This window comes from Saimiri boliviensis, chromosome 5 (genome assembly GCF_048565385.1).
Source record: "Saimiri boliviensis isolate mSaiBol1 chromosome 5, mSaiBol1.pri, whole genome shotgun sequence".
NCBI lineage: Eukaryota > Metazoa > Chordata > Mammalia > Primates > Cebidae > Saimiri > Saimiri boliviensis.
Genome location: NC_133453.1, coordinates 142,665,454 through 142,687,962, shown reverse-complemented (window position 1 = coordinate 142,687,962; position 22,509 = coordinate 142,665,454). Strand labels below are relative to the sequence as shown.

Below are 22,509 nucleotides of genomic sequence, written 5' to 3'. Positions count from 1 at the left end.
TTTAATACCTAACATTTGTAATAGTTACTATACACTGGATTTTTGGGTTAAGTGCTTTATAGCCATTATATTATTTACTTAGAAAAATTAACTGTTAAAACTAGCCAGAAATTATGAGACCTCCATGAAGAAAGCCATAGCATTTTGTTACAGGGCATAAAAACCATATTTCAACTAATTGTGGGACACAGTGTGTCCTTAAATGGGAAGAATTAATCATCATAAATGTCAATGACTTTTAAATAAATAGGTACCTTAAATTAATTCCAATCAGAATATCAGTGGTGTTTTCCTGGGGCTATGAAAACATATTTAGCATTTATATTGGAGAAATTCTAAATGTTTTAGAGCTGACAACAAAAATAGTTAACTGTGAAAAGGCAGTGACATAGGATTCCCTTGCCAGCTATTAAAACTTTCTACAAAGCTAATATAATAATTTTAAAACTGTGTGATTTTAGCTTATAAATAAGTGTACAGATCAGAAGACCAGAAAGTAAAAAAAAAATCTGAGTATATATTCAAATTTAATAGATGATAAAGATGGCATTTTAGTTCAGTGAGAGAGAAAATGGTTTATTTAATTATGCTACTAACATAATTGGTTATTGATCTGGAAAATAACACCTCCAGCCATGAATAAAAGCATTATGAATGAATTCACCCTAAATGAAAAATAAAACAAAAGATAATAGAATAAATTTAGGAGAACATGTGTATAATTTCAAGATTAGGGGCATGGCAGGGTGGGGGGCATTGCTTATGCATTACAGAAAATCTAGAATCCAGAAGAGAAAAGACATGTTTGACTATAAAAAGTTAAACCATGATCAGTTGCAGTGACTCATGCCTGTAATCCCAACACTTTGCCAGGCCAACGTGGGAGGATCACTTGACTCCAAGAGTCCAAGAGAAGCCAGGCCAATGTAGGGAGACCCTGTCACTACAAAAAAATGTGTAAATTAGCCAGGCATGGAGGCAGAAGTGGGAGAATTACCTGAGCCCAGGAGTTCATGATTGGGCCACTGCACTCCAGCCTGGGCAACAGAGCAAGACCTGATCTCAAGTAAATAAATAAACAAAAAGTAATAAAATTAGACTGGATGTGGTGGCTCACGCCTTAATCCCAGTACTCTGGGAAACTGAGGCGGGTGGAGCACGAGGTCAAGAGATCGAGATCATCCTGGCCAACATGTTGATACCCCGACTCTACTAAAAATATAAAAATTAGCTGAGCATGGTGGTGCACACCTGCAGTCCCAGCTATTCGGAAGGCTGAGGCAGGAGAATCATTTGAACCCAGGAGGTGGAGATTGCAGTGAGCCAATATCATGCCACTGCACTCCAAACTGGTGACAGGGCAAGACTTCATCTCAAGAAAAAAGAAAGAAAAAGAAAAAGAACTAATAAAAGTTAAAGCACAAGAACAGATTGGGAAAAATGTCTGCAACATTCTTGATTTATGAGTTAAAATCTGTAATACATAAGGAACTCTTGCAACTGATAAGGGGGAAAAAAAAAACCCAATAGAAATACACCTAAAGGACATGACTGGGCAAACATAGGAAGGAAAAGGAAAATGGTCAATAAATGTTTGAAAGATCCCTAGACTAACTAGATAGGGAAATGCAATGTATTTTATAAGGTAACATGATAGCATTTCTCACAAATCATATTGGCAAGAATTAAAAAGCTTGATAGCATTCAGTGCTTATGAAGGTGTAGATGAAACAGGTTCATACAGTGTTAGTGGGAGAGTGAATTACTGTCCTTTGGACAAAGAAAGCTGGTCAGAAGCTTTGGTTAAATGTCAAACACATACACCACCTAACCAAAGAAATCCACAGGTGGATATTATACGTTAACGTACACATATTTACAGATGGTTTTTCATTTTTCATAGCTATTGAAAATGAATTAAGCCTTATTTCTGGGCTATCTGTTCTGTTCCATTGGTTTACATGTCTGTTTTTGTACCAGTACCATGCTGTTTTGGTTACTGTAGCCCTGTAGTATAATTGAAAGTCAGGTAAGGTAATGCCTCCAGCTTTGTTCTTTTTGCTTAGGATTGCATTAGCTTTTTGGGTTCTTTTTTGGTTCCATATGAATTTTAAAATAATTTTTTCTAGATCTGTGAAGAATGTCCTTGGTAGCTTGATAGGAATAGCATTGAATAAGGCCACACACCTATAGCCATCTGATCTCTGACAAAGCTGACAAAAACAAGCAATGGGGAAAGAACTCCCCATTTGATAAATGGTGCTGGGATAACTGCCTAGTCATATGCGGAAGATTGAAACTGGACCCCTTCCTTACACCATATGCAACTCAAGATAAATGCAAGACTTAAATGGAAAACCCAAAACTATAAAAACCTTGGAAGACAACATAAGCAATACCATTCTGGACATAGGGACTGGCAAAGATTTCATGATGAAGACACCAAAAGCAATTGCAACAAAAGAAAAAATGACAAATGGGATCCAATAAAATTTGGGAGCTTCCACGCAGCAAAAGAAACTATCAGCAAGGTAAACAGACAACTACAGAATGGGAGAAAATATTTGCAACGTCTAATATTCAGCATCTATAAGGTGAAATTTACAAGGAGAAAACGAACAACTCAATTAAAAAGTGGGCAAAGAACATGAATAGACACTTTTCAAAAGAAGACGTACATGTGGCCAACAAGCATAGGAAAAAAAGCTCAATATCATTGATCATTTGAAAAATGCAAATCAAAACTACAGTGAGATACCATCTCACACCAGTTAGAATGGCTATTACTAAAAAGTAAAAAAATAACAGATGCTGATGAGGTTGTGGAGAAAAAGGAGTGCTTATACAGTTGGTGGGAGTGTAAATTGGTTCAGTCATTGTGGAAAGCAGTGTGGCAATTCCTGAAAGGGCTAAAAACAGAACTGCCATTCAACTCAGCAATCCCATTACTGGGTATATACCCAAAGGAATATAATCATTCTATTATAAAGATACATGCACACTTATGTTCACTGCAGCACTATTCACAATAGCAAAAACATGGAATCGACCTACATGCCCATCAACAGTAGACTTTATAAAGAAGATGTGGTAGATATACACCATGGAATGCGATACAGCCATAAGAACAAGATCATGCCATTTGCAAGAACGTTGATGGAGCTGGAAGCCATTATCCTTAGCAAACTAATACAGGAATAGAAAACCAAATGCTGCATGTTCTCACTTATAATTGGGAGCACAATGATGAGAAGACATGGACACAAAAAAGAAAACAGACGCTGAGGACTACCTGAGGGTGGAGAGTGGGATAAGAAGAGGATCAGAAAGAATAACTATTGGGTACTAGGTTTAGGACTTGCGCGACAAGATAATATGTAAATCAGACCCCCGTGACATGAATTTACCTACATAACAAACATGCATATGTACCCCAAACCTAAAATAAAAGTTTTTCAGAAAAGAAAATGCGTTAGAACTAGTATATTGATTACATGAGATATCCACAACTTATTAAGTTGAAAAAGCAAGTTTTAAAGTACTATTATGAGCCAGGCATAGTGGCTCATGCCTGTAATCCTAATCCTTTGGGAGGCTGAGGCAGGTGGGTCACTTGAGGCCAGGAGTTTGAGACCAGCCTGGTCAACATGACAAAACCCTGTATCTACTAAAAACACAAAAATTAGTCTGGCTTGGTGGCTGATGCCTGTAGTCCCAGCTACTCGGGAGGCTGAGGCATAGGAATCACTTTAATCCAGGAGGTGGAGGTTGCAGTGGGCCAAGAGCACACCACTCCATTCCAGCGTGGGGGACAGAGTGAGACCCTGTTTAAATAAATAAATAAATAAATAAATAAATAAAATCCAATTAAAAGGAAGAAGAAGGGAAAAAGCAACCTTCATATATGGTTTATACATGAAAATTTTTTATGATACATGCGATTTATAATCACTGCATAAAGTGTTTCTGCCTTTTAACTATTGTTTTGGTTGCAAAAGTCACCAGTTCTCAAGCTTAGCTGCCCTTTGGAATCACCTGCAAAGTTTTTTAAATGCTGATGTCTCGGCCCCACACCTAGAGATTCTCATTTAATTGTGATGGAGTGTGGCCTGGACATCAGATTTTTAAAGGCCTCCCAGGTGATTTTAATGTGAGAAAAAGCCTGAGAACCAATGGCATAGGTAACTGAGGTCTGAAGCCCAGTTTTGGAATCGTTTGGCATAGGACCTATGAAGCTATTTTTGCAATTGACCTATTGACCACTAGATGGCGCATTATCCACACGACAGCATTTCAACAACCAGGTTTTTGCAGAACTCTGGGAGGTGAAGGACGGAGGCAAGAAGCAAGCAAAGATTGAGCGGAACAGACTTGGGGGGCAGGAATTGTGCCAGGTTCTGGCCTCATCCTGCACCATGTAGTGAGCATACAGCCTTTTTTTTTTTTTTTTAAGTTCTGGGGGGGAAATTATCATCTTTAAGGCTGGCTTTCCTTCAAGTCAAAGCAGGAACTGCTCCTTAGTCTCTTCCTGTTTCTGTGTCTTTTCTTGGATGTGAATTACAGAAAGTCATTCTTTGTGGAAGGGCCACACCCTCTGTTGTCTGGCTGCAAAGATGAAATGGAAGGACACTCTTTGGAAATCTCTTAATTAAAAGTAAATAATTGGCTGCGTAGTAAACAGCCAGAGGGGGTGATATTTAAACCCTATGTATAGATTCAGATTGGTGGTGAGAGTAAATAGGACAGTCAGGAGAAAACTGTTTAATTAAGAAGATTCCCATCACCCTCACACACAAGTGTGATTTTTTTTTTTCCCAGAAAAAAAGTACCTCTGGGTTTCATTTTTCTCCCTTTGATCTCAAAATAAACACCAGCCTCCACACTTCTTGGTCATGCACTGCTGGTTCATTAAAGAGCCATATGCTGATTTCCTGTGAGTGTTTAACATGTAATGATTAAGGGCAAAGTCAAGAAACAATTTAAGGACAATTTTGCAATAAAATTAGCTCCTAAACTAAGTGTAATTACTGTATCAGTGTTTCTGTTACTTGGACTTTTTCCCTTCAGAATTTATACATAGTGTTTTTAGTGAATATACAATTTATGTATTTCCGAGAACCAAGAACTCTGACTCCATGAGGAGGCAGATAGTGTCTATATCCCAGAGCAGGTAATTAATGTGAAGGGTTTGAGATTTCCTTTGTACCTATACATCTATAAAGCAGTCTGTGAGCTGTGAGGCCCTGCAGACCATCCTATCAAAAATATCTACCAAAATCTGTATCAGTTTGGGTTCTCCAGAGAATCAGAAGCAATAGGATATTTCATATATTACGAGGAATCAACTCACATGATGATGGAAGCTGGGAAGTTCCATAAAATCTACTGTTGGCAAACTGGACACACAGGAAAACTGATGGTATCTTTCCAGTCTTGAGGCCAAAGGCCTGAGATCAGGAGAGCTAATAGTGTAAGTTCCAGGTCAAGTCCAATTCCAATGGCAAAGGACTGATGTCCCAGCTCAAAGACCAGCAGGGAGAAAGAGTGAATCCTTGCTTACTCAGCCTCCTTTTTCCCTCTATTAAGGCCTTCAGTGAGTTAGATGGAAATCCAATAACTTTGTCAAAGTATGTTCCACAGAATTCAAGTTCCTTGGGATATTAATAAAGGTAATTTGGTGTAAAAGGGCTCCAATGCCAAGTAAGTGTGGAAAATCCTAGGTAAAAATAGTTAAACAGGTATCTTTTCTGCAGACATTCTCAGAGCCTTTAATAGGTCAGTGTGCTTTGCGGTTATCCAAGAAGAGGTGGTATTTTGCAAAGCTTTTCAAAGCTATTTAACAAAATATCTTGTTTGGCATTTAGCACCTCTTTAAATCCTGGGAAATACGGCTTTATAAAGTACTTCAAAGCAGAGATTGTGTTTTATCTGATTTTTGTACCCCAGCCTCTAGGTCAGTGCCTGCCAAACAAAGAGATTCAATCAGTGTTTGAGGGCTTATTAAGTGAAATGATGAATGATAAATGAAATGGCAGTAGAGATATGGCCAAGCCGTAAACATAAATTCTATATAAGACTACCCTGAGCCTCTGTCCAGGACTTCCCAGAGCACTCCCAGAGAGCCACAAAATACAAAATGGATGTTGAGAAACTTTAGAGTAAGAACCTCAGCTCTCACCAGCATAGGAGATGCCACAGTGAGAATGGGGTAAATGGTGTTGGGACCAAATGCTTATTCCTTGGTGCCAAAAAAAGAAGAACCAGCACTGAGACAAAGAACTTTTCTAAGCAAGGCAATTTTACTTTCTCCAGAAAGGGTGCTTCTCAAAAGCTTGATTGTTGTGAGAACACACTGAACAAAGAAAGGCAGAGGTATTTTTTATTGCTGATGCATTGGGTCCTTACTGCTGTGTCCTGTCTCCATTGGCTGGAGCTGGTCCTCACAGTCTAGACTGATCCCGATTGGCTAAAAACTTTAAAACTTTCCTAAATAGGTAAATGCTCAATGGAGAACAAAGAAAGGAAAGGGGTTGTTTATGGGAAACTAGGAGAATAACATTTCCAAATAAGGAAGAGGTGTAGGCTGTAAGCCAGGAAATGCCTGGGCATGTTCAAATATGCCTGAGCAGGCTATAGGCCAGAACAAATAATTTGGTTAAAGTACAAGGACACAGAATGTACTTATTCCCTTACTATATTTAACAGCTACATAGGGCTTAATGAAGAGTTATTAGTAAAAAGCAAGGAAGCTTGAAGGAAATTGGTTTTTAAAAGAAACTATTATTTTTAACACATTATTTATTCTTTAACAAAAAGGGAAACTTTGAAGAGGAACTTACTTTTCACAATGGACGCTTCCTTAGTGAAGCAGGTGCTGCCTGTGCCCTGCTCATACTCATTGCTCTGCAACTGCCAGTACCTGCGTTTCTGTCTGAATTTTTCTCTTGCCGCAGAAGCCATCTCTACTGACCACTCAGCAGACCCCTGAGAACAACCCTGGATCAATGATCCACTGGAGTGGATATATAAATACCCCAGCTCCCTCACTGCTCAGATGGAATAACTCTAAGGATGTATTTTAACCACACCCAGAATTCTTGTGGGGGGTGGGATGTGCTTCAATGCCCACAGGGATCACTTGAAAATGACTGGCTTCCTCCCCATTCCTGCCTCCTCCTTCCCCAGTCCCTTGCCAGTGCCCCTGAGATTACCTGTGATATAAACTGCTTGCTCCTGATCCTTAACTCAGGATCAGGGGTTCTGGGGGGCCTCTGATAAAATATTGCTTATCCTTTCTATGAACTCTGGCCTGTCTCGACTCTACCTCAGTGGCTACAGGACTCTTAAGCCCTGGAAATTTCCCCTAAATTATTTCTTGAAGTCCTAGAAGGGGAACTTCCAGTGTGCCCACAGTCCTGTTTATCAGCTACAGTGCCCCACTGCTTGGCCCTGTCTTCACTGGCATTCACTGGCATTAAGGAGAGACTTGGTGGCATGCCTCATACTGTGTCAGGTGCTGGGGGTGCAAGGTGAGTGAGACAGTCTTGGAGGCTACCTTCATGACGCTTCCAGGATTTTGGAGGAAATAAGCATTATCACACAGATCTACATACAGGTGCAGTGATGCTAGATTTTCAGGTTTTGTTGCTTTAAGAAAAAAGAAGTAAGGCCAGGCATGGTGGTTTATGCCTGTAATCCCAGCATTTTGGGAGGCTGAGGTGGGAGTTTACTTGAGGTCAGGAGTTTGAGACCAGCCTGGCCAACATAGTGAAACCCTGTCTCCACTAAAAATACAAAAATTAACTGGGCATGGTGGAGCATGCCCTGTAGTCCCAGCTACTTGAGTGGCTGAGGCAGGAGAATGGCTTGAACCCGGGAGGCAGAGGTTGCAGTGAGCTGAGATTGTGCCACTGCACTACAGCCTGGGTGACAGAGTGAGACTCCATCTCAAAACAAAACAAAAAACGAGCCGGGTGCAGTGGCACGTGCCTGTAGTCCCAGCTACTCAGGAGGCTGAAGTGGGAGGATCACTTGACCCCAGGAGTTCTGGGCTGTAGTGCGCTATGCTGATCGGGTGTCCGCACTAAGTTCAGCATCAATATGGTGATGTCCCTGGAGCAGGGGACCACCAGGTTGCCTAAGGAGGGGTGAACTGGCCCAGGTTGGAAATGGAGCAGGTCAAAACTGTGCTGATCAATGGTGGGATTGCGCCTGTGAATAGCCACTGCACTCCAGCCTGGGCAACATAGCGAGACCCTGTCTCTAAAAAAAATTAAATTAAATTAAATTAAAAAAACAACAACAAAAGAAGTAAGGAGATTCTGATTTTTTTTTTTTTTTTTTTTTTGAGATGGAATCTCACTCTGTTGCCCAGGTTGGAGTGCAGTGGAACAATCACAGCTCACTGCAACCTCCGCCTCCCAGGTTCAAGTGATTCTCCTGCCTCAGCTTCCTGAGTAGCTGGGATTACAGGCATGCGCCACCCCACCTGGCTAATTTTTGTATTTTTAGTAGAGATGGGGTTTCATGAGAGTCAGGCTGGTCTCGAACTGCTGACCTCACAATCTACCCACCTCAGCCTCCCAAAGAGCTGAGATTACAGACTCAGTGAGCCACTGCACCCAGCCTTAGAGATTCTAATTTTTAACTGTGAACTTGTTTATTTTCAAAACATTGGTTAGGTTAAACAGATCACATCAGAAGGTTGGATGCCATTGGTGGTTCAAGAACCTGCACCTGCATGGGGCAGAGGGCCTCCCTAAGTGTGTGCTTGTGTGGGTGGCTTTTCCAGAACGTAGAGAAACACCTTCCCAAAGATGCATGTAGGCCTCCATCTCCCACAAACATAAAAGCCCTCCCAGGGTTGAAATGATGTTTTCAGGATCCAGCGCCCTCTCCAAGTTTCCCAGGCTTTCATTCCTCTCTTGGTCTGAGCTAAAAGCGATGTGAGTGGTCTCTTCTCAGCAGTCTTGGGGAGATGTAGCTTGTCCCAGGCTCCTGGTCTCAAAATAAAAGGTGAACAGAGCGGGGACAGTGCAAGGCACCCCTGAATCCTCCCCTGCTTCACGCCCCTCAGAGCTATGTCAAAGATACACAGGTCTTCTAAGCAACTTTGAGCAGGGACCCGCAGTGGCAGCCCTGGAGCAATGTTCCTGTTTCTCCTTTTGGAATCATCTGTCCCTGTCCTCCTAGCAACGGTCAGTCAACAGCAGGCGTGCAGTCCCCACACTGGTCCTCCCAGATGCCTCTGTCTCTACAGGATTCCTCCCAGCCTCCCCTTTCTTCCATAATGGGGAGAGGTCTGAAGGCTAAAGAGTTCAGGAAATATCTTGCCTCTCATTTGTCTGTTAACCTTGACCTGGGGCTGGGAGAAACTATGAATTTACATCAGCCAAGGTAGAGCAGCAGGTCCTTCCAAATCATCCCCAGTGACTTTTTTTTTTTTTTTTTTTTTTTTTGAGACAAAGTCTCACTTTTGTCTCCTAGGCTGGAGTACAATGATGCGATCTTGGCTCACTGCAACCTTTGCCTCCTGGGTTCAAGCTATTCTCCTACCTCACCCTCCTGAGTAACTGGGATTACAGATGCCCACCACCATGTCCAGTGGCATTTTTTAGTATTTTAGTAGAGACAGGGCTTTGCCGTGTTGGCCAGACTGGTCTCAAACTCCTGACCTCAAGTGATCCACCCACCTTGCCCTCCAAAAGTGTTGGGATTACAGGTGTGAGCCACCTCACCCAACCCATCACCAGTGACTTATAAATTGACACCAGGCAGATCATTTAAGTGTTTTTGGTGATTCAGTCTCTTATCTGTAATGTAGGTGTAATAATAGCATATTCAGAGTCGTGTGCCACCTAATTCATTAGCATTTCCTAATCCCCATGAGGTTCTAGGGGAAAGGGAGAGAGCAGCACTACACTATAGGATCACATATCTCAATTTACTGGAAGCAGCCAAATGGGGAAAATGATATTGAGGAATCTGATTTAGAATACTTCACAATGATGCATTAATATTTCACTCGACAGTCAAGAGTTTCCCAATGCAATTTGTCTTTCCATGTATGTTTCTGCAAATAGAACTGGCAGACTTTTTTCTCCCCAATCCCACCTCAATTCCAATCCCAGTTCCAATTGTTGAATTTCTTGCATGTGGTCTAATCCTATCGCCAAACATGAATGTGGGAACAAACTGGTTTTTAATAACATGGAAGAGGCAGGAGAAAGAGAGCCTTCCCCGAGTAATGAGACGTAGACAGCCTAACATTCTGGAAGAAGAAAAAACCTTTCTAGAGACTTTTTTTCCCCCAGAATCATCCTCATTAATATTAGAAGACATTTGCTGCCACTTTAAAAGAAGCTCTGTAACATTCCGGTAACTAGCACAGAACAAATTAATTTATTTCAGGTTAATTTGTAGCAGTACCCGGCAAAGCTCTTGCTCACACCTCTCCCCTCCAGCAGGTACACGGGAACCCATGCAACTTTCTGTGGGAACTTTGGACATGGCAGGTCCTTAGGAAGAGCTCGTTACCAAGGCAAGAGGAGCAAACTGTTCTTTCTCTTGCAGGAACCCACTAGAGTGAAAGACACAGGCGTTAAGCACAAGAGGAGGATCTGGGTATGTCTCTAATCTGTTGTTACTCTCCAGATATTCTTGACCCTGCCCTTACAAGGGTGGGTATATTAGAAGGGATGGGCATGGGGGTTAGGAGTGGGGTTCATCCACACCTGCTTCCAGCCCTAGAGACCAGCAGCACGATTTGTACTCCAGCCTCCACTTTCCCTTTGGGAAACCTACTCATTTTTTTTTAATTTTTATTTTTTTGAGATGTAATTTCACTCTGCTCTGTCACCCAGGCTGGAGTGCAGTGGCGTGATCTTGGCTCACTTAACTTCTGTAACTTCTCACTGTAACCCTCACTGTAACTTCTGCCTCCTGGGTTCAATCTGTCCTCCTGCTTCACTCCCAAGTAGCTGTGATTACAAGTGTGCACCACTCCGCCTGGCTAATTTTTGTATTTTTAGTAGAGACAGGTTTTACCATGTTGACCAGGCTGGTCTCGAACTCCTGATCATGAGTGATCTGCCAGTCTCAGCCTAGCAAAGTGCCACGATTACAGGCATGAGCCACCGTGCCTGGCCGGAAACCTACTCATGAGACCAAAGAGCACCCACTAACCAGAGCCGTCTAGGGATCTCTCTGAAAGCATAGCAACACCAAGGCGCATATTCAGCTCACTGGCCAGCCTGGTTCTGACCTCACACTGACTGCTGCCTCTGCCTTCCGGGTTGTTCAGTACTTGGAATCTTACCCCGCCCATGGGTGTGGAAGGAGGTAGGGGGTCCCACTCATCTGTATGTGTGAGCTGACTTCATCTTCACAACAGTCTTGCTGTACAGAGGCTGTCGCTCTGCCTATTTTAAAAGTTGAAATAAACTTCCTATAACATAACATTAACCACTTTAAAATGCACAATTCAATAGCTCATTATCCCCATTTCATAGGTGAGGAAACAGTGACTCCAAAGAAGGCATTTGAGATCATCTAGCCAGTCACCCAGAGAGGCAGGAGTCTCCCCTACAGGGCAAGGGGCCAAGGGGCCTGGCCTGGCTCACTCATGTTTGTATTTTTGGAGCTGGGGCAGAGTCAGTGCTCAGTAAATACTGAATGAATAAATGCTAGCGTAAATGGCTAATGAATGTCCATGCACCCACACTATTGTATTTCACCGCGGTCCCTCTTTGGGGATAAGATTTCTTGGATTTTGCCTCCTCTAGCTCTTGATAAGTGACCCCCGGGCTCAGAGCAAAGCAGGCTATAAGGGGAGCCAAGCTCACAGGGGCTAGCCCCTTGTTTGGACAGACACGTGGCCAGGCATGGTGGCTCACACCTGTAATTCCAGCACTTTGGGAGGCCAAGGCAGGCAGATCACCTGAGGTTGGGAGTTCAAGACCAGCCTGACAAACATGAAGAAACCCCATCTCTAATAAAAATACAAAACTAGCCGGGCATAGTGGCACATGCCTGTAATATAAGCTACTCGGGAGGCTGAGGCAGGAGAATTGCTTTAACCTGGGAGGTGGAGGTTGCGGTGAGCTGAGATTGCGCTATTGCACTACAGCCTGGGCAACAAGAACAAAACTCTGTCTCAAACAAAAAACAAGACAGACATGCCCCCTTCCCTGCCATAGCCTCCAGCCAAGCTCCATCCACCCCTGAGGCTGTAGCACCTCCAGTGGCCCTGCCAGGGACAGATGTGCCATCAGTTCTGTCCTCACTAGCTGTGTGAACTTGACCAAGTCGCATAGCTTCTCTGGGTCTCAGTTCCTCATTTATAAAATGAAACAAATAATAATAAGGCTCTCATACAGATAAGATGGGACTGACTTTTTGAAGTTTAGCATGGTAGTTCTGTTCTTAGTGCAACTACAGAAAACGTCTTTCATGATGTCTACATGGAAGTGCGTTGTACTAGTCTCTCTATGTCTCGGTATTTGGACGTTTTTATTGTGTTTTTTAAAATAAAGGGACTCTGGCTGGGTGTGGTGGCTCGTGCCTGTAATCCCAGCACTTTGGGAGGCCAGGGTGGACAGATCACGAGGTCAGGAGATTGAGACCATTCTGGCTAACGTGGTGAAAACTCATCTCTACTAAAAATACAAAAATTAGCTGGACATGGTGGCATGTGCCTGTAGTCCCAGCTACTAAGGAGGCTGAGGCAGGAGAATTGCTTGAACCCGGGAGGTGGAGGTTGCAGTAAGCCAAGTTCGAGCCACTGCACTCCAGCCTGGGTGACAGAGCAAGACTCCGTCTCAAAACAAAACAACAACAACAAAAAGCGAAAGCAGAGGTGGAAGGCCAGGGAGGAAGTCTCCACAGGGGGCCTTTTCACTGCGCTTCTCTGATGGAAAGACATTAGATGACTCTGTAGAACCCAGCACTGAACATGGTTAGCCTGTGAGAGGGACAGGACACACAGCATGGTTTCTTCGAGCCTTATCTTCCCAGCAGCTATTGTCTTAGATCCCTCACCCTTAGGGTGCACTTGCAGACTCACATCACACCCCACTTCCTGCTATGTTCTTACATCTCTTAAGGTTCATGATGAAAATGAACATTGGCATATCTTGCCCTCTTTGTCCAAGAACCAGCCCATTCCCCACCCTCCCTTTTTTTCTTTTTGAGACAGAGTCTCACTCTGTCACTAGGCTGGAGTGCAGTGGTGCAATCTTGGCTCACTGCAATCTCTGCCTCCTGGGTTCAAGTGATTTTCCTGCCTCAGCCTCCCGAGTAGCTGGGACTACAGGTGCATACCACGACACCCAGATAATTTTTGTATTTTTAGTAGAAACAAGGTTTCACCATATTGGCCAGGATGGTCTCCGTCTCTTGGTCTCGTGATCCGCCCGCCTCAGCCTCTCAAAGTGCTGGGATTACAGGTGTGTGCTACCGCACCAACCAGGGTCTTTGTTCTTGGAGGTATAGCAGGGACACTGTTTGAGATCTGAAAGGCACAGATATAAACATCTCTCCCTCATCCACCTCTGCCTTCAAACATCTCCCCCACTGCCCTGTCCCACAATCTTAAATTTCATCACTCACCATCCTTTGGGTATTATCTCTGAAAGCTCTTGTTAATAAGTAGAAGGGCTAGCACACTTTGGGGTGGATAGTGCCCCTGCCACAATACCCTGTATTGCTTCCAGATATGGACATGTGCTGGATTTATGGGGCTACCTGGCATCCTTCCCGCCTCCTTTCCAGGGGGTTTTCCCTACTGTAGGAATCTCAGACAATGGGGTACACATAGAACCATGCTGGAGCACAGCTCACAAGCCCAACAGCATCAACTTTTAAATTCTCAGGAATCCTTTGAGCGGGTTGTTAATTGGTTGGCAAATAAAAATCAGTGATGGTGAGAATGTCTTCACCATGGAAGTCAGCAAATGCTACAAATCAGGGCTTTTCCCGTTCGTGAGCAAGCTGTTAAACGTTTCCCAGCCCAACCACCAGGCACAGCACCTGGTTTAGCCACCTGATCCTCCTTCTGAGGCCTTGACTCTCAGGCCAGGGACCCAAGACACAGGAACAAGACAGAATCCATGTACTATAGGAGCATCTGGCCATGGCGGGGTGGGGGAGATATGGTGGGGGAGGCGGCAGTGCCCAAGGGTGTCAGAGTCTGCTGCCCCTCCCTGGCATGACTTTGGCCAGGTCTTCCTCCTGCCTGCCTTCCTTCATTTCCTGCCCAATTTCCAAGCCGCCTTCTCCTGCCTTCCCGTCCATTTCAAGAGCTTCCCTTTTCTGCTATGTTAACCATAGTCACCTATATGAAGCTGAGGAGTCTGCTTCATATAGGGGAGTAATCATCTGACAGACAGAGGTGTCTGAGAAAAGCAAAGAAGCTCTCATTTTGATTCCTCAAGAAGGGCGGCTGCTTGGAGCAGAGCAGCCCCGGCTTAGTTACTTAGCAAACATTTATGGAGCACCTACTGTGTGCAGGCACTGCCCTAGTGCCAGGATAGGAAAAGGGCAGGTACATTTTCGTCCTCAAGGAACTCACCACCTAGCTAATGGAAGCAGCTCTCAAACAACTAATAATGCAATGAATTTTTCTGTGGACTGCTCCATCATCATTGGGTTATACCACATTACTGATCCATATTTGAATCCTGCGGTGGGTAAAGTACCATGTACCATACAAAGGGGCATACTGAAAAAGATGAAACAATCTGTCCCTCCCTCCCGAGTTCACAGTTTAGCTGACAACACAGGTACATGCTCGTGCTGCTGAATAACCTTCCAGCACAAGTTTCCACTTGTCAGGAGCACGGGGAGCTGTAGCTTCAAACTTTGGGGATCAGGAAAGGCTTATGTGAAGGGCGTGAGATTTGAGCACAGCCTGGACTGTGATTAACAACAAGAAAAAGAAAAAAGCTCAACAATGCAGAAAACATACCTGTAAAATTAGCCACCTGAAATCTTGCTGCCCAAAGGTGATCACGGTTAGCACAGCCATAGGCTCCCTTCTGCACAGCTGAAGGATCCCGTGGGCACATGCTTGTATAACCAGCTGTTTTCACTCAATAATGCAGCATGGACACTTTTCCACGCCAATTATTCCTAATCTACATCGCCATTTAAGCGGCCGGAGAATATTCCATTATACGGATGTACTCTAAATTAATCAAATCCCCATCGATAAACATTTAGTGTTGCGGTCAAGGGTTCAGACTCTGGAGCCTCAGAGCGTGGCATCAATCCTGGCTCTGCCACTCCAGGCTGAGTGATGGTCAGCAGAAACCTGGCCTCTCTGAGTAGGCTCCTGCTCTATTAAGTGGAGGTGCAGTTGTCCCTCGGTATTAATGGGAATTGGTTCCAGGAGTCCCATACCAAAATCCACACATGCTCAAGTCCCTTATATAAAATGGTGTGATATTTGTATATAACCTGCACACATCCTACTGTATACTTTAAATCTTCTCTGGATTCTTTTTTTTTTTTTTTTTTGGAGACGCAGTCTCACTCTGTCGCCCAGGCTGGAGTGCAGTGGCGCCATCTCCGCTTACTGCAACCTCTGCCTCCCAGGTTCAAGCAATTCTCCTGCCTCAGCCTCCTTAGCAGCTGGGACTACAGGCGCGTGCCACCATGACAGGCTAATTTTTGTATTTTTAGTAGAGACAGGGTTTCACCATATTGGCCAGGCTGGTCTCAAGCTCCTGACGTAGTGATCTGCCCGCCTGGGCCTCCCACAGTGCTGGGATTACAGGCGTAAGCCACCATGGTTGGCCCTCTGGATTACTTATAATACCCCATACAATGCCAACAGTTCATTTCACTCTCGTGGATTCAATGTAATAGTACTTGGGCATGGCAAATTCAGGTTTTGCTTTTTGGAACTTTGCAGAATTAAAAAAATATATATTTTTAATGCACAGTTGCTTGAATCCACACATACGGAGGGCTGACTGTGTTAACAATACTGTCCCTGGCCATGCGTGGTTACCGTCCCTGGCCATGCGCGGTGGCTCATACCTGTAATCCTAGCACTTTGGAAGACAGAGGAAGGCGGATCACAAGGTCAGGAAGTTTGCGACCACCCTGGCTAAAATGGTGAAACCCCGTCTCTCCTAAAAATACAAAAAATTAGCTGGGTGTGGTGGTGCACACCTGTAGTCCCAGGTACTCAGGAGGCTGAGGCAGGAGAATCGCTTGAATCCGGGAGGCAGAGGTTGCAGTGAGCTGAGATCATGCCAGTGCACTCTAGCCTGGGTGATAGTGAGACTCTGCCACACACACACACACACTCTGCGGTCCCCGAGGCAGAGAGATATGTTGTGAGTAGCTATTTGTAAAATGTTTAGAACAGTTTCTAGCACTTAGTAAATGCTCAGTTAAGGCCAACTACCGTTACTGTTAAGCAGGACTGTGGCCATCCTCTGTGTTTAGAATGTCTATCTCTCCACACCCTTCTCAGCACCTACTTAGGATAAACACGGGAAATGGAATGAAATCATCAAACAGTGCACTTATTTTAAATCCTGATAAATATCCAATTGCCCTCCAGAAATGCACCGGCCGCTGGTGGGCAGGGGGACAGCCCCTGCCTCCTAACTGCAGCCCCGGGGACCCTCACCCGCCATCCACACCGCCGGTGAGCTTTCCTGATTCTCCCAGCCTTCCGGGTGGCTTTTGGAATATAAAGCAGGAGGAAAATTAGCAGCAAGTCAGATCCTCTCACTTTGATTTCTAGAAGGAAAGCTAGAGTTGAGGCCATGTTGGAAAATATAGGTCAGATCTCGGTTTCTGTGGTTACCAGACACTGTCAACCACCAGTGACTCCCTCCCTCGGGGCGATGCCAGGGTTCTGAGGCCAGGCGGTCGGGCCTGGCCCTTGCCAGGGTCCGGGGTCTGCTGCCCCGCGGGCCTGGAGGGTCTGCACCGGGGCGAGGGCCCGCGGGCACCCTGCTCTGCGCTTCTTTTCGCGGGGAAGGAGCCGGAGGGCTTGGCGGGGCTGCCGGCGGGGTCCGGGTTCGCGCCGATCCCGCCAGTTTCCGCGCGCCGGCGGCTGCAGGGTGGGCACGGGCCGGGCCCGCGGGAGGAGGGGGAGGCCGGGCGCCGCGGGAACAATGTGGTCGGTTGTTTTGCCGACTGTCAGCCTCGTTCCCGGATCCTCCTTTCCACGCCTCTTGGCCTAACCGCCGCGGGCCCGGCGCGCGGAGGGAAGAGCCCCCTTATTTGGTCTTGGAAAGAAAGGGGAAAGGTTATCCTCGGATGCCTGCGGCGTTGGGTCATCGGCCCGCAGCGGCCGGCCCGCACGCGGGAGCAGCTCCGACTCCCGCCGGCAGGGGGCGGTGCCGGGCAGCGCCGCGGAGCAGCCGCTGGTAAACAGGCCCGCAGGTTCCGCCGCAGGCGCGGATCCGCTCCTGTGAGTGGGGAGGAGGTGGGGGCGGGGGAGGGGGCGGCGTCTGAGGCCGGGAAGGAGGGGGAAAAGAAGAAAACAAAACCTTTTTATGGCTAGTCAAGCTTCCAAAATTGGAAAACCGTTTCAATTTGAGGGTGTGACTTTGCCATGTCGATTCCATGTGAAGCATCTGGGAGCGCACGGGGTGGGGGAAGGGGTGGGGTGCGGGGTGCGGGAATCTGTGTTAAGATGAGCTGTGCCATTGGGGTGCAAGTTACTAAGATAATTCAAAAGGTATAATTTGGGATCAATGTCGGCTCGGGTATTTTCCTCCCCCTGCCTTCTCTTCTTCACTCCTCCCTTCACCCCTGCTTTTCCAGCCTCTCAGGTGAACCTGGTGATGTGCAGCCGGTCACGTGCCTTTTCGTGGCCTGAAGGGGATGGAAACCCATGTTTCTAAGTCTCTTACCCTGGGGAGCTCAGAAAGGCAAAGGTCACCCAGACAGCAAGTGACCAAGCTGCGATTCGAGCCCTGGTCCTTCACGCTTCAGAGCCAAAGCTTGTCCATGGTGAAGAGCACATTACCTCGCCAATGACTCCTCCAAATAAAGCTCGTGTAATATGTGTCATTCTTCGACGACCTTTAAAAAAGAACCAAAACAGTAACTGGTTTGACTTTTTCAGCAGAGCAAAGGAAAAGGGCATCAGCACGTGGAGGCGAGTCTAGTGGGTGAACCTGCTCCCCAGAGGTGGGATAGAGGAGGCAGGGTGGGGGGAGGGGGGATTCGTTTCTCTTCAACTGCCCCAGGGGCTCTTGCCCATCTCCAGAGTGGCTCTGGGGTCCTATCCTGCCACCGTACTTGTTTCTCCACAGAGCCTTCCAAAGAGGGGCCTGGCGGGCGGGGAAGCTGTTGCTAACTTCTATTTTCTATTTTAGGCGAGTTGCAAGCAGCCCTGTGTTTGCCTGCTGGTCCCACACGGTCCTGCGCCCCTTCTCATTGTTGGAGCTGCCTCCTGAGGGGGTTACCAGTAATTTTCACTCATAAGATCTGCCTCGGGTTTCTTCATCTGGAAAGAAATTAATTTTCCAAGTCATATATATATATATTTTTTTAGTTACAGACAACTTTTAAAAGAGTCACTGTGACAGTTTCATGGTTACCTTAGATTAGAAGGTGCCAGTTTCTTTTTTTAAAAAAAGAAAATTTGCGTGAACAAAATTAAATCCAAGAAACATGGCTTTTCTCTAGCTCTTTTTGTAAAATAGTTAAAAAAAAAAAAAAAGAATAAAGAAAATAAGCTGCTTCTATCAGTTTTGGGGACTTCCCAGGTTTCCAGACATTTACTTAGTTTGATACATAGTATATTTCTGTGGGAAAAGTACACCAAGAATATCTTGTAGGTCATTAGTTTTTGGCGTTGTTGTGTTGGTTACAGTCAGCTCCACAGTATGAACAAGTCGATCAGCTCCAGGAAGGCCTCCCATTTCCTAGTGGAAAACCTCAGGCCTTTTCCACTACTCTTGTGTCTTGCTCATGACTGCACCTTTTGTTGCTGGTCCCTTGCTTGGCACTTCCGAGCTGACAGGCTGGGACACAGGCTCACTGTCCTTGGCAATGATTCTGCTAACCCCAGATACCAGCTTCCTTGAGAACCAGCAGTCACTTCCTGTTGGCGGCAACCCCATCTAGGTTTTCCCTGACGTCCTAGAACCCAGATCCCCATCCCAGGAGCCAGTAAGAGTCCTTCGCAGGGTCAGGAATGTGGATGGGTTTGCCCTGGTGTTGTAAGTAAAATTTCGATGCTTCAAAAGAAATAGCACACGAAGGTAAGTCAAGTAAACAGCAAGGCAGTTTGCTTCTATAGAAGGGTGCAGGGCACATGGACAGAGTAACGATGGCCTGTCTGCCACACACTTGGACAAGGTGGGAAAGAACACTTATGCCTGACAGGGTCATCCCTACTGCGGAGTCAGTTCCCTATTGGTTAGGCTTAGACTGCCCAAGCTAGACTAATCCCGATTGGCTATTTTACAAAGAGCAGGGGTCCGAGCTGGGGTGGCAGGGTGGGAAGGACAGTAACCAGCATGTCAGAGCACATAGCCAGGGGTGATCAGGTGACCAAGATGAGTCAGGATGGAGGAGGAGGGAGACGGGGAGCAGATGTGAATTACTGATTAGAACTGGTGGAGAAGGTTTGTTTACTGGAATGGCAAGGAAGTTAAACTCTAAAATAGAGAATTAAAGAATAAGAGACTGAATACTGATTCTTTGAAGAGAAACTTGGGATTCACTATAGCACCTGGCATCCCAGAGCCGAGGTCCCCATCCCAGGGGCCAGTAAGAATCCTCAGCAGGGTCAGGAACGTGGCAGCATGCTGCTGGCTTGTCCCTTCCAGATGCTGTGGCAGGCTGGAGCCTGGTGGTCCCTAACGCCTGCTTTGGCTCTGTAATTGTTCTTGAGGTTCTTGTCACCACAAAACTACTCCCAAATGTAGATAGGGTTCCATTCCGTTGCCTGGATTCTGCTCTCTGTTTATGCCTTGAGGCAGCTAGAGCCCAAGGAACGTCACACTGTCCCACCATCATCTCAGTGACTGCCCTGTTTGGAGGGGCAGTGGTGCCCAGCAATGGAACAAGGACACAGGGAAAGAGCCGCACAGCCTTGGTCACACTCCTTGAACTCTTCGTACTCCCACCGTGGTGAGGATTTAGTGATACCTTCATATGTGAAGGACTTAACGCAGTACCTTCCCCCTGGGGAGCACAGGAGGGCAGACCTCCCAGGGTAGTTCAGAGGACTGCATGAAATAATGCCTGGAAAAACCCTTAGTCCAGGGCCTAGTACTTAGAGAGGGCTCAGTCATGTGGCCAGTAGTATAATCAGCTACTTCTTTTGGAGGGTCGGCTACATGCTACAAACGAAGGTTCTTGACATATACATTTGAATCTTTATGGTAACCTAGAATGTAGACAAAATTATTGCATGTACAAGGAAATCAGAATCAGGCTAAGTAAATTAACCGATGTCACACTGTTAGTATATGGCAGGGCCAGGATCCATCTGGCTCTGAAGTGTGTGGCCTTTCAGTTATGGGCAACCTGGGACAAAAGAATAAATCACAAACAGTCCTGTGGAGTGAGCTGCAGGGTCGTCGTCGTGGAGAGGAATGTGAACTGATTCCTTAATGTAAATAACTGGCTGTTAGCCATGTGTCTTTGAAATGGCTGTAGAACACAGTGACAAAAGGCTAATTACACATATACATATAATGCCAGTGGCTAGCAGCTACCTTTGGGTCTCCTGAATGCTGTCTGCTTAAATCCTTCAAGCCACATGGCAACCCTTTTAAGTCCAGGCTTGTCAGGACTCTTTCTGTTTTCTGAAAAAGACGAAATCCAACCCAGACTGATTCAATCAAAAAAGAGATTTAATTGACTTATGAAACTGATAATGGAAAGGTCCAGCTTCAGGCATAGCTTGATCCAGGAGATTAATAATATTATATGAACTGGCCTTCTCCATATCTCAGCTCTGTTTTTCTCCCTGTTGCCTTTATTATCAGGTTGGCTCTTTCAGTGACCCCTTTTTTGTTTCTTGTTGGCCAGGCCTAAGAAAACTTAGAGCCTTGGGTCTCTAAAAGAAATCATGGTTCCCTTTATATTTTATTTTATTTTATTTTTAGAGACAGGGTATCACTATGTTGCCCAGGCTGGAGTGCAGTGGCTATTCACAGGTGCGATCCCGTTACTGTTCAGCACGGGAGTTTTGACCTGCTCCATTTCCGACCTGGGCCGGTTCACCCCTCCTTAGGCAACCTGGTGGTCCCCGGCTCCCAGGAGGTCACCATATTGATGCTGAACTTAGTGTGGACACCTGATCAACAGAGTGTACTACAGCCCAGAACTCCTGGGGTCAAGCAGTCCTCTCACCTCAGCCTCCCGAGTAGCTGGGACTACAGCCATGCGCCACCACATCGGGTGGTTCTCTTTATTAAAAGAGGTCAGGGATGCTGGGCAGGCAAGTAGGACAGATGTCCACCACACCCTGCCCATGTACGCCATGGATCAGAAAGATAGTAGAGAAAAGGCCAGGCATCGATGGTTCACACCTGTAATCCCAGCACTTTGGGAGGCCGAGGTGGCAGATCACTTGAAGTCAGGAGTTCAAGACCAGCCTGGCCAACATGGTGAAACCCCATCTCTACTAAAAACACAAAAATTAGCTGGGTGTGGTAGCAGGCACCCATAATCCCAGCTACTCAGGAGGCTGAGGCAGGAGAATTGCTTGAACCTGGGAGGCAGAGGTTGCAGTGAGCCAAGATGGAGCCACTGCACTCCAGCCTGGGTGAGAGCAAGACTCCATCTCAAAAATAAATAAATAAATAAATGACAGAGAAAAAGCCTTGATATCCATAAAGATTGAGTGTGAAGGTTGTTAGAAATCTTCAATGTCCTAGTGTAGCAGAATGCCTTAAAAATATGGTACATAATAATATAAACAGAATACATAATAAGATGCTGTAACAATATAAATATATACAAATAGGTATAAGTGTGCCTATTTGTACCTATGCAATATTATAATGTAATGATAATAAGTGAATGTAAAAATAAGTAAAGTCTTACTGAACCTACTGAACTAAAGATCCCGGTAGAGCCTTAATGAGAGTCACTGCACACACAACTATAAATAAAACATTACAAATCCACACCGAGGGTGGATACCCAGCTGTTGACTAGGTTTGTTCACAGGCTGCGTGCTGATTTGTTCCTTACACCAATCTGATGCAATTCAAACCCATGCCTCGAGCAAATTGGCAGATTATTAGATGTCATGGACCTTTGGTCACTTCTCTAACAGTTAAGCTTGAGAGCAGTCACTGGGCAAATACTAAGGTGTTGCTTTTGTGCCATTAAATGTGCCCTGAGCTGAGGGAGAGGCCATCGAAGCACGCTCCACGCGTTTCAAGACGGAGGGTGTTGGAAAGTGGGCAAACCTACCGCCTTCTCTCTGGGGGGTCTCTCAATACTCTTGCCTCCGCTCTGAGCCTTGTACATAACACACCCAGTCTCGCACTATCGCTGTCACTGAATTGG

At 45.5% G+C, this 22,509-nt stretch overlaps 1 long non-coding RNA gene across 2 annotated transcripts in view; it reads left to right on the top strand.

The window, feature by feature from the left end:
- Positions 1–21,711, top strand: part of LOC141584668 (uncharacterized) — a 54,916-nt gene extending 33,205 nt beyond the window's left edge. Inside the window, exon 3 of one of the 2 annotated variants that reach the window (XR_012517857.1) lies at positions 18,348–21,711. This is a non-coding gene — a long non-coding RNA (uncharacterized LOC141584668). Of the gene's footprint in view, positions 1–2,129; positions 8,313–18,347 lie in introns of those variants that run through there. The other variant, XR_012517856.1, reaches the window with a different exon arrangement.
- Positions 21,712–22,509: the final 798 nt, after the last annotated feature.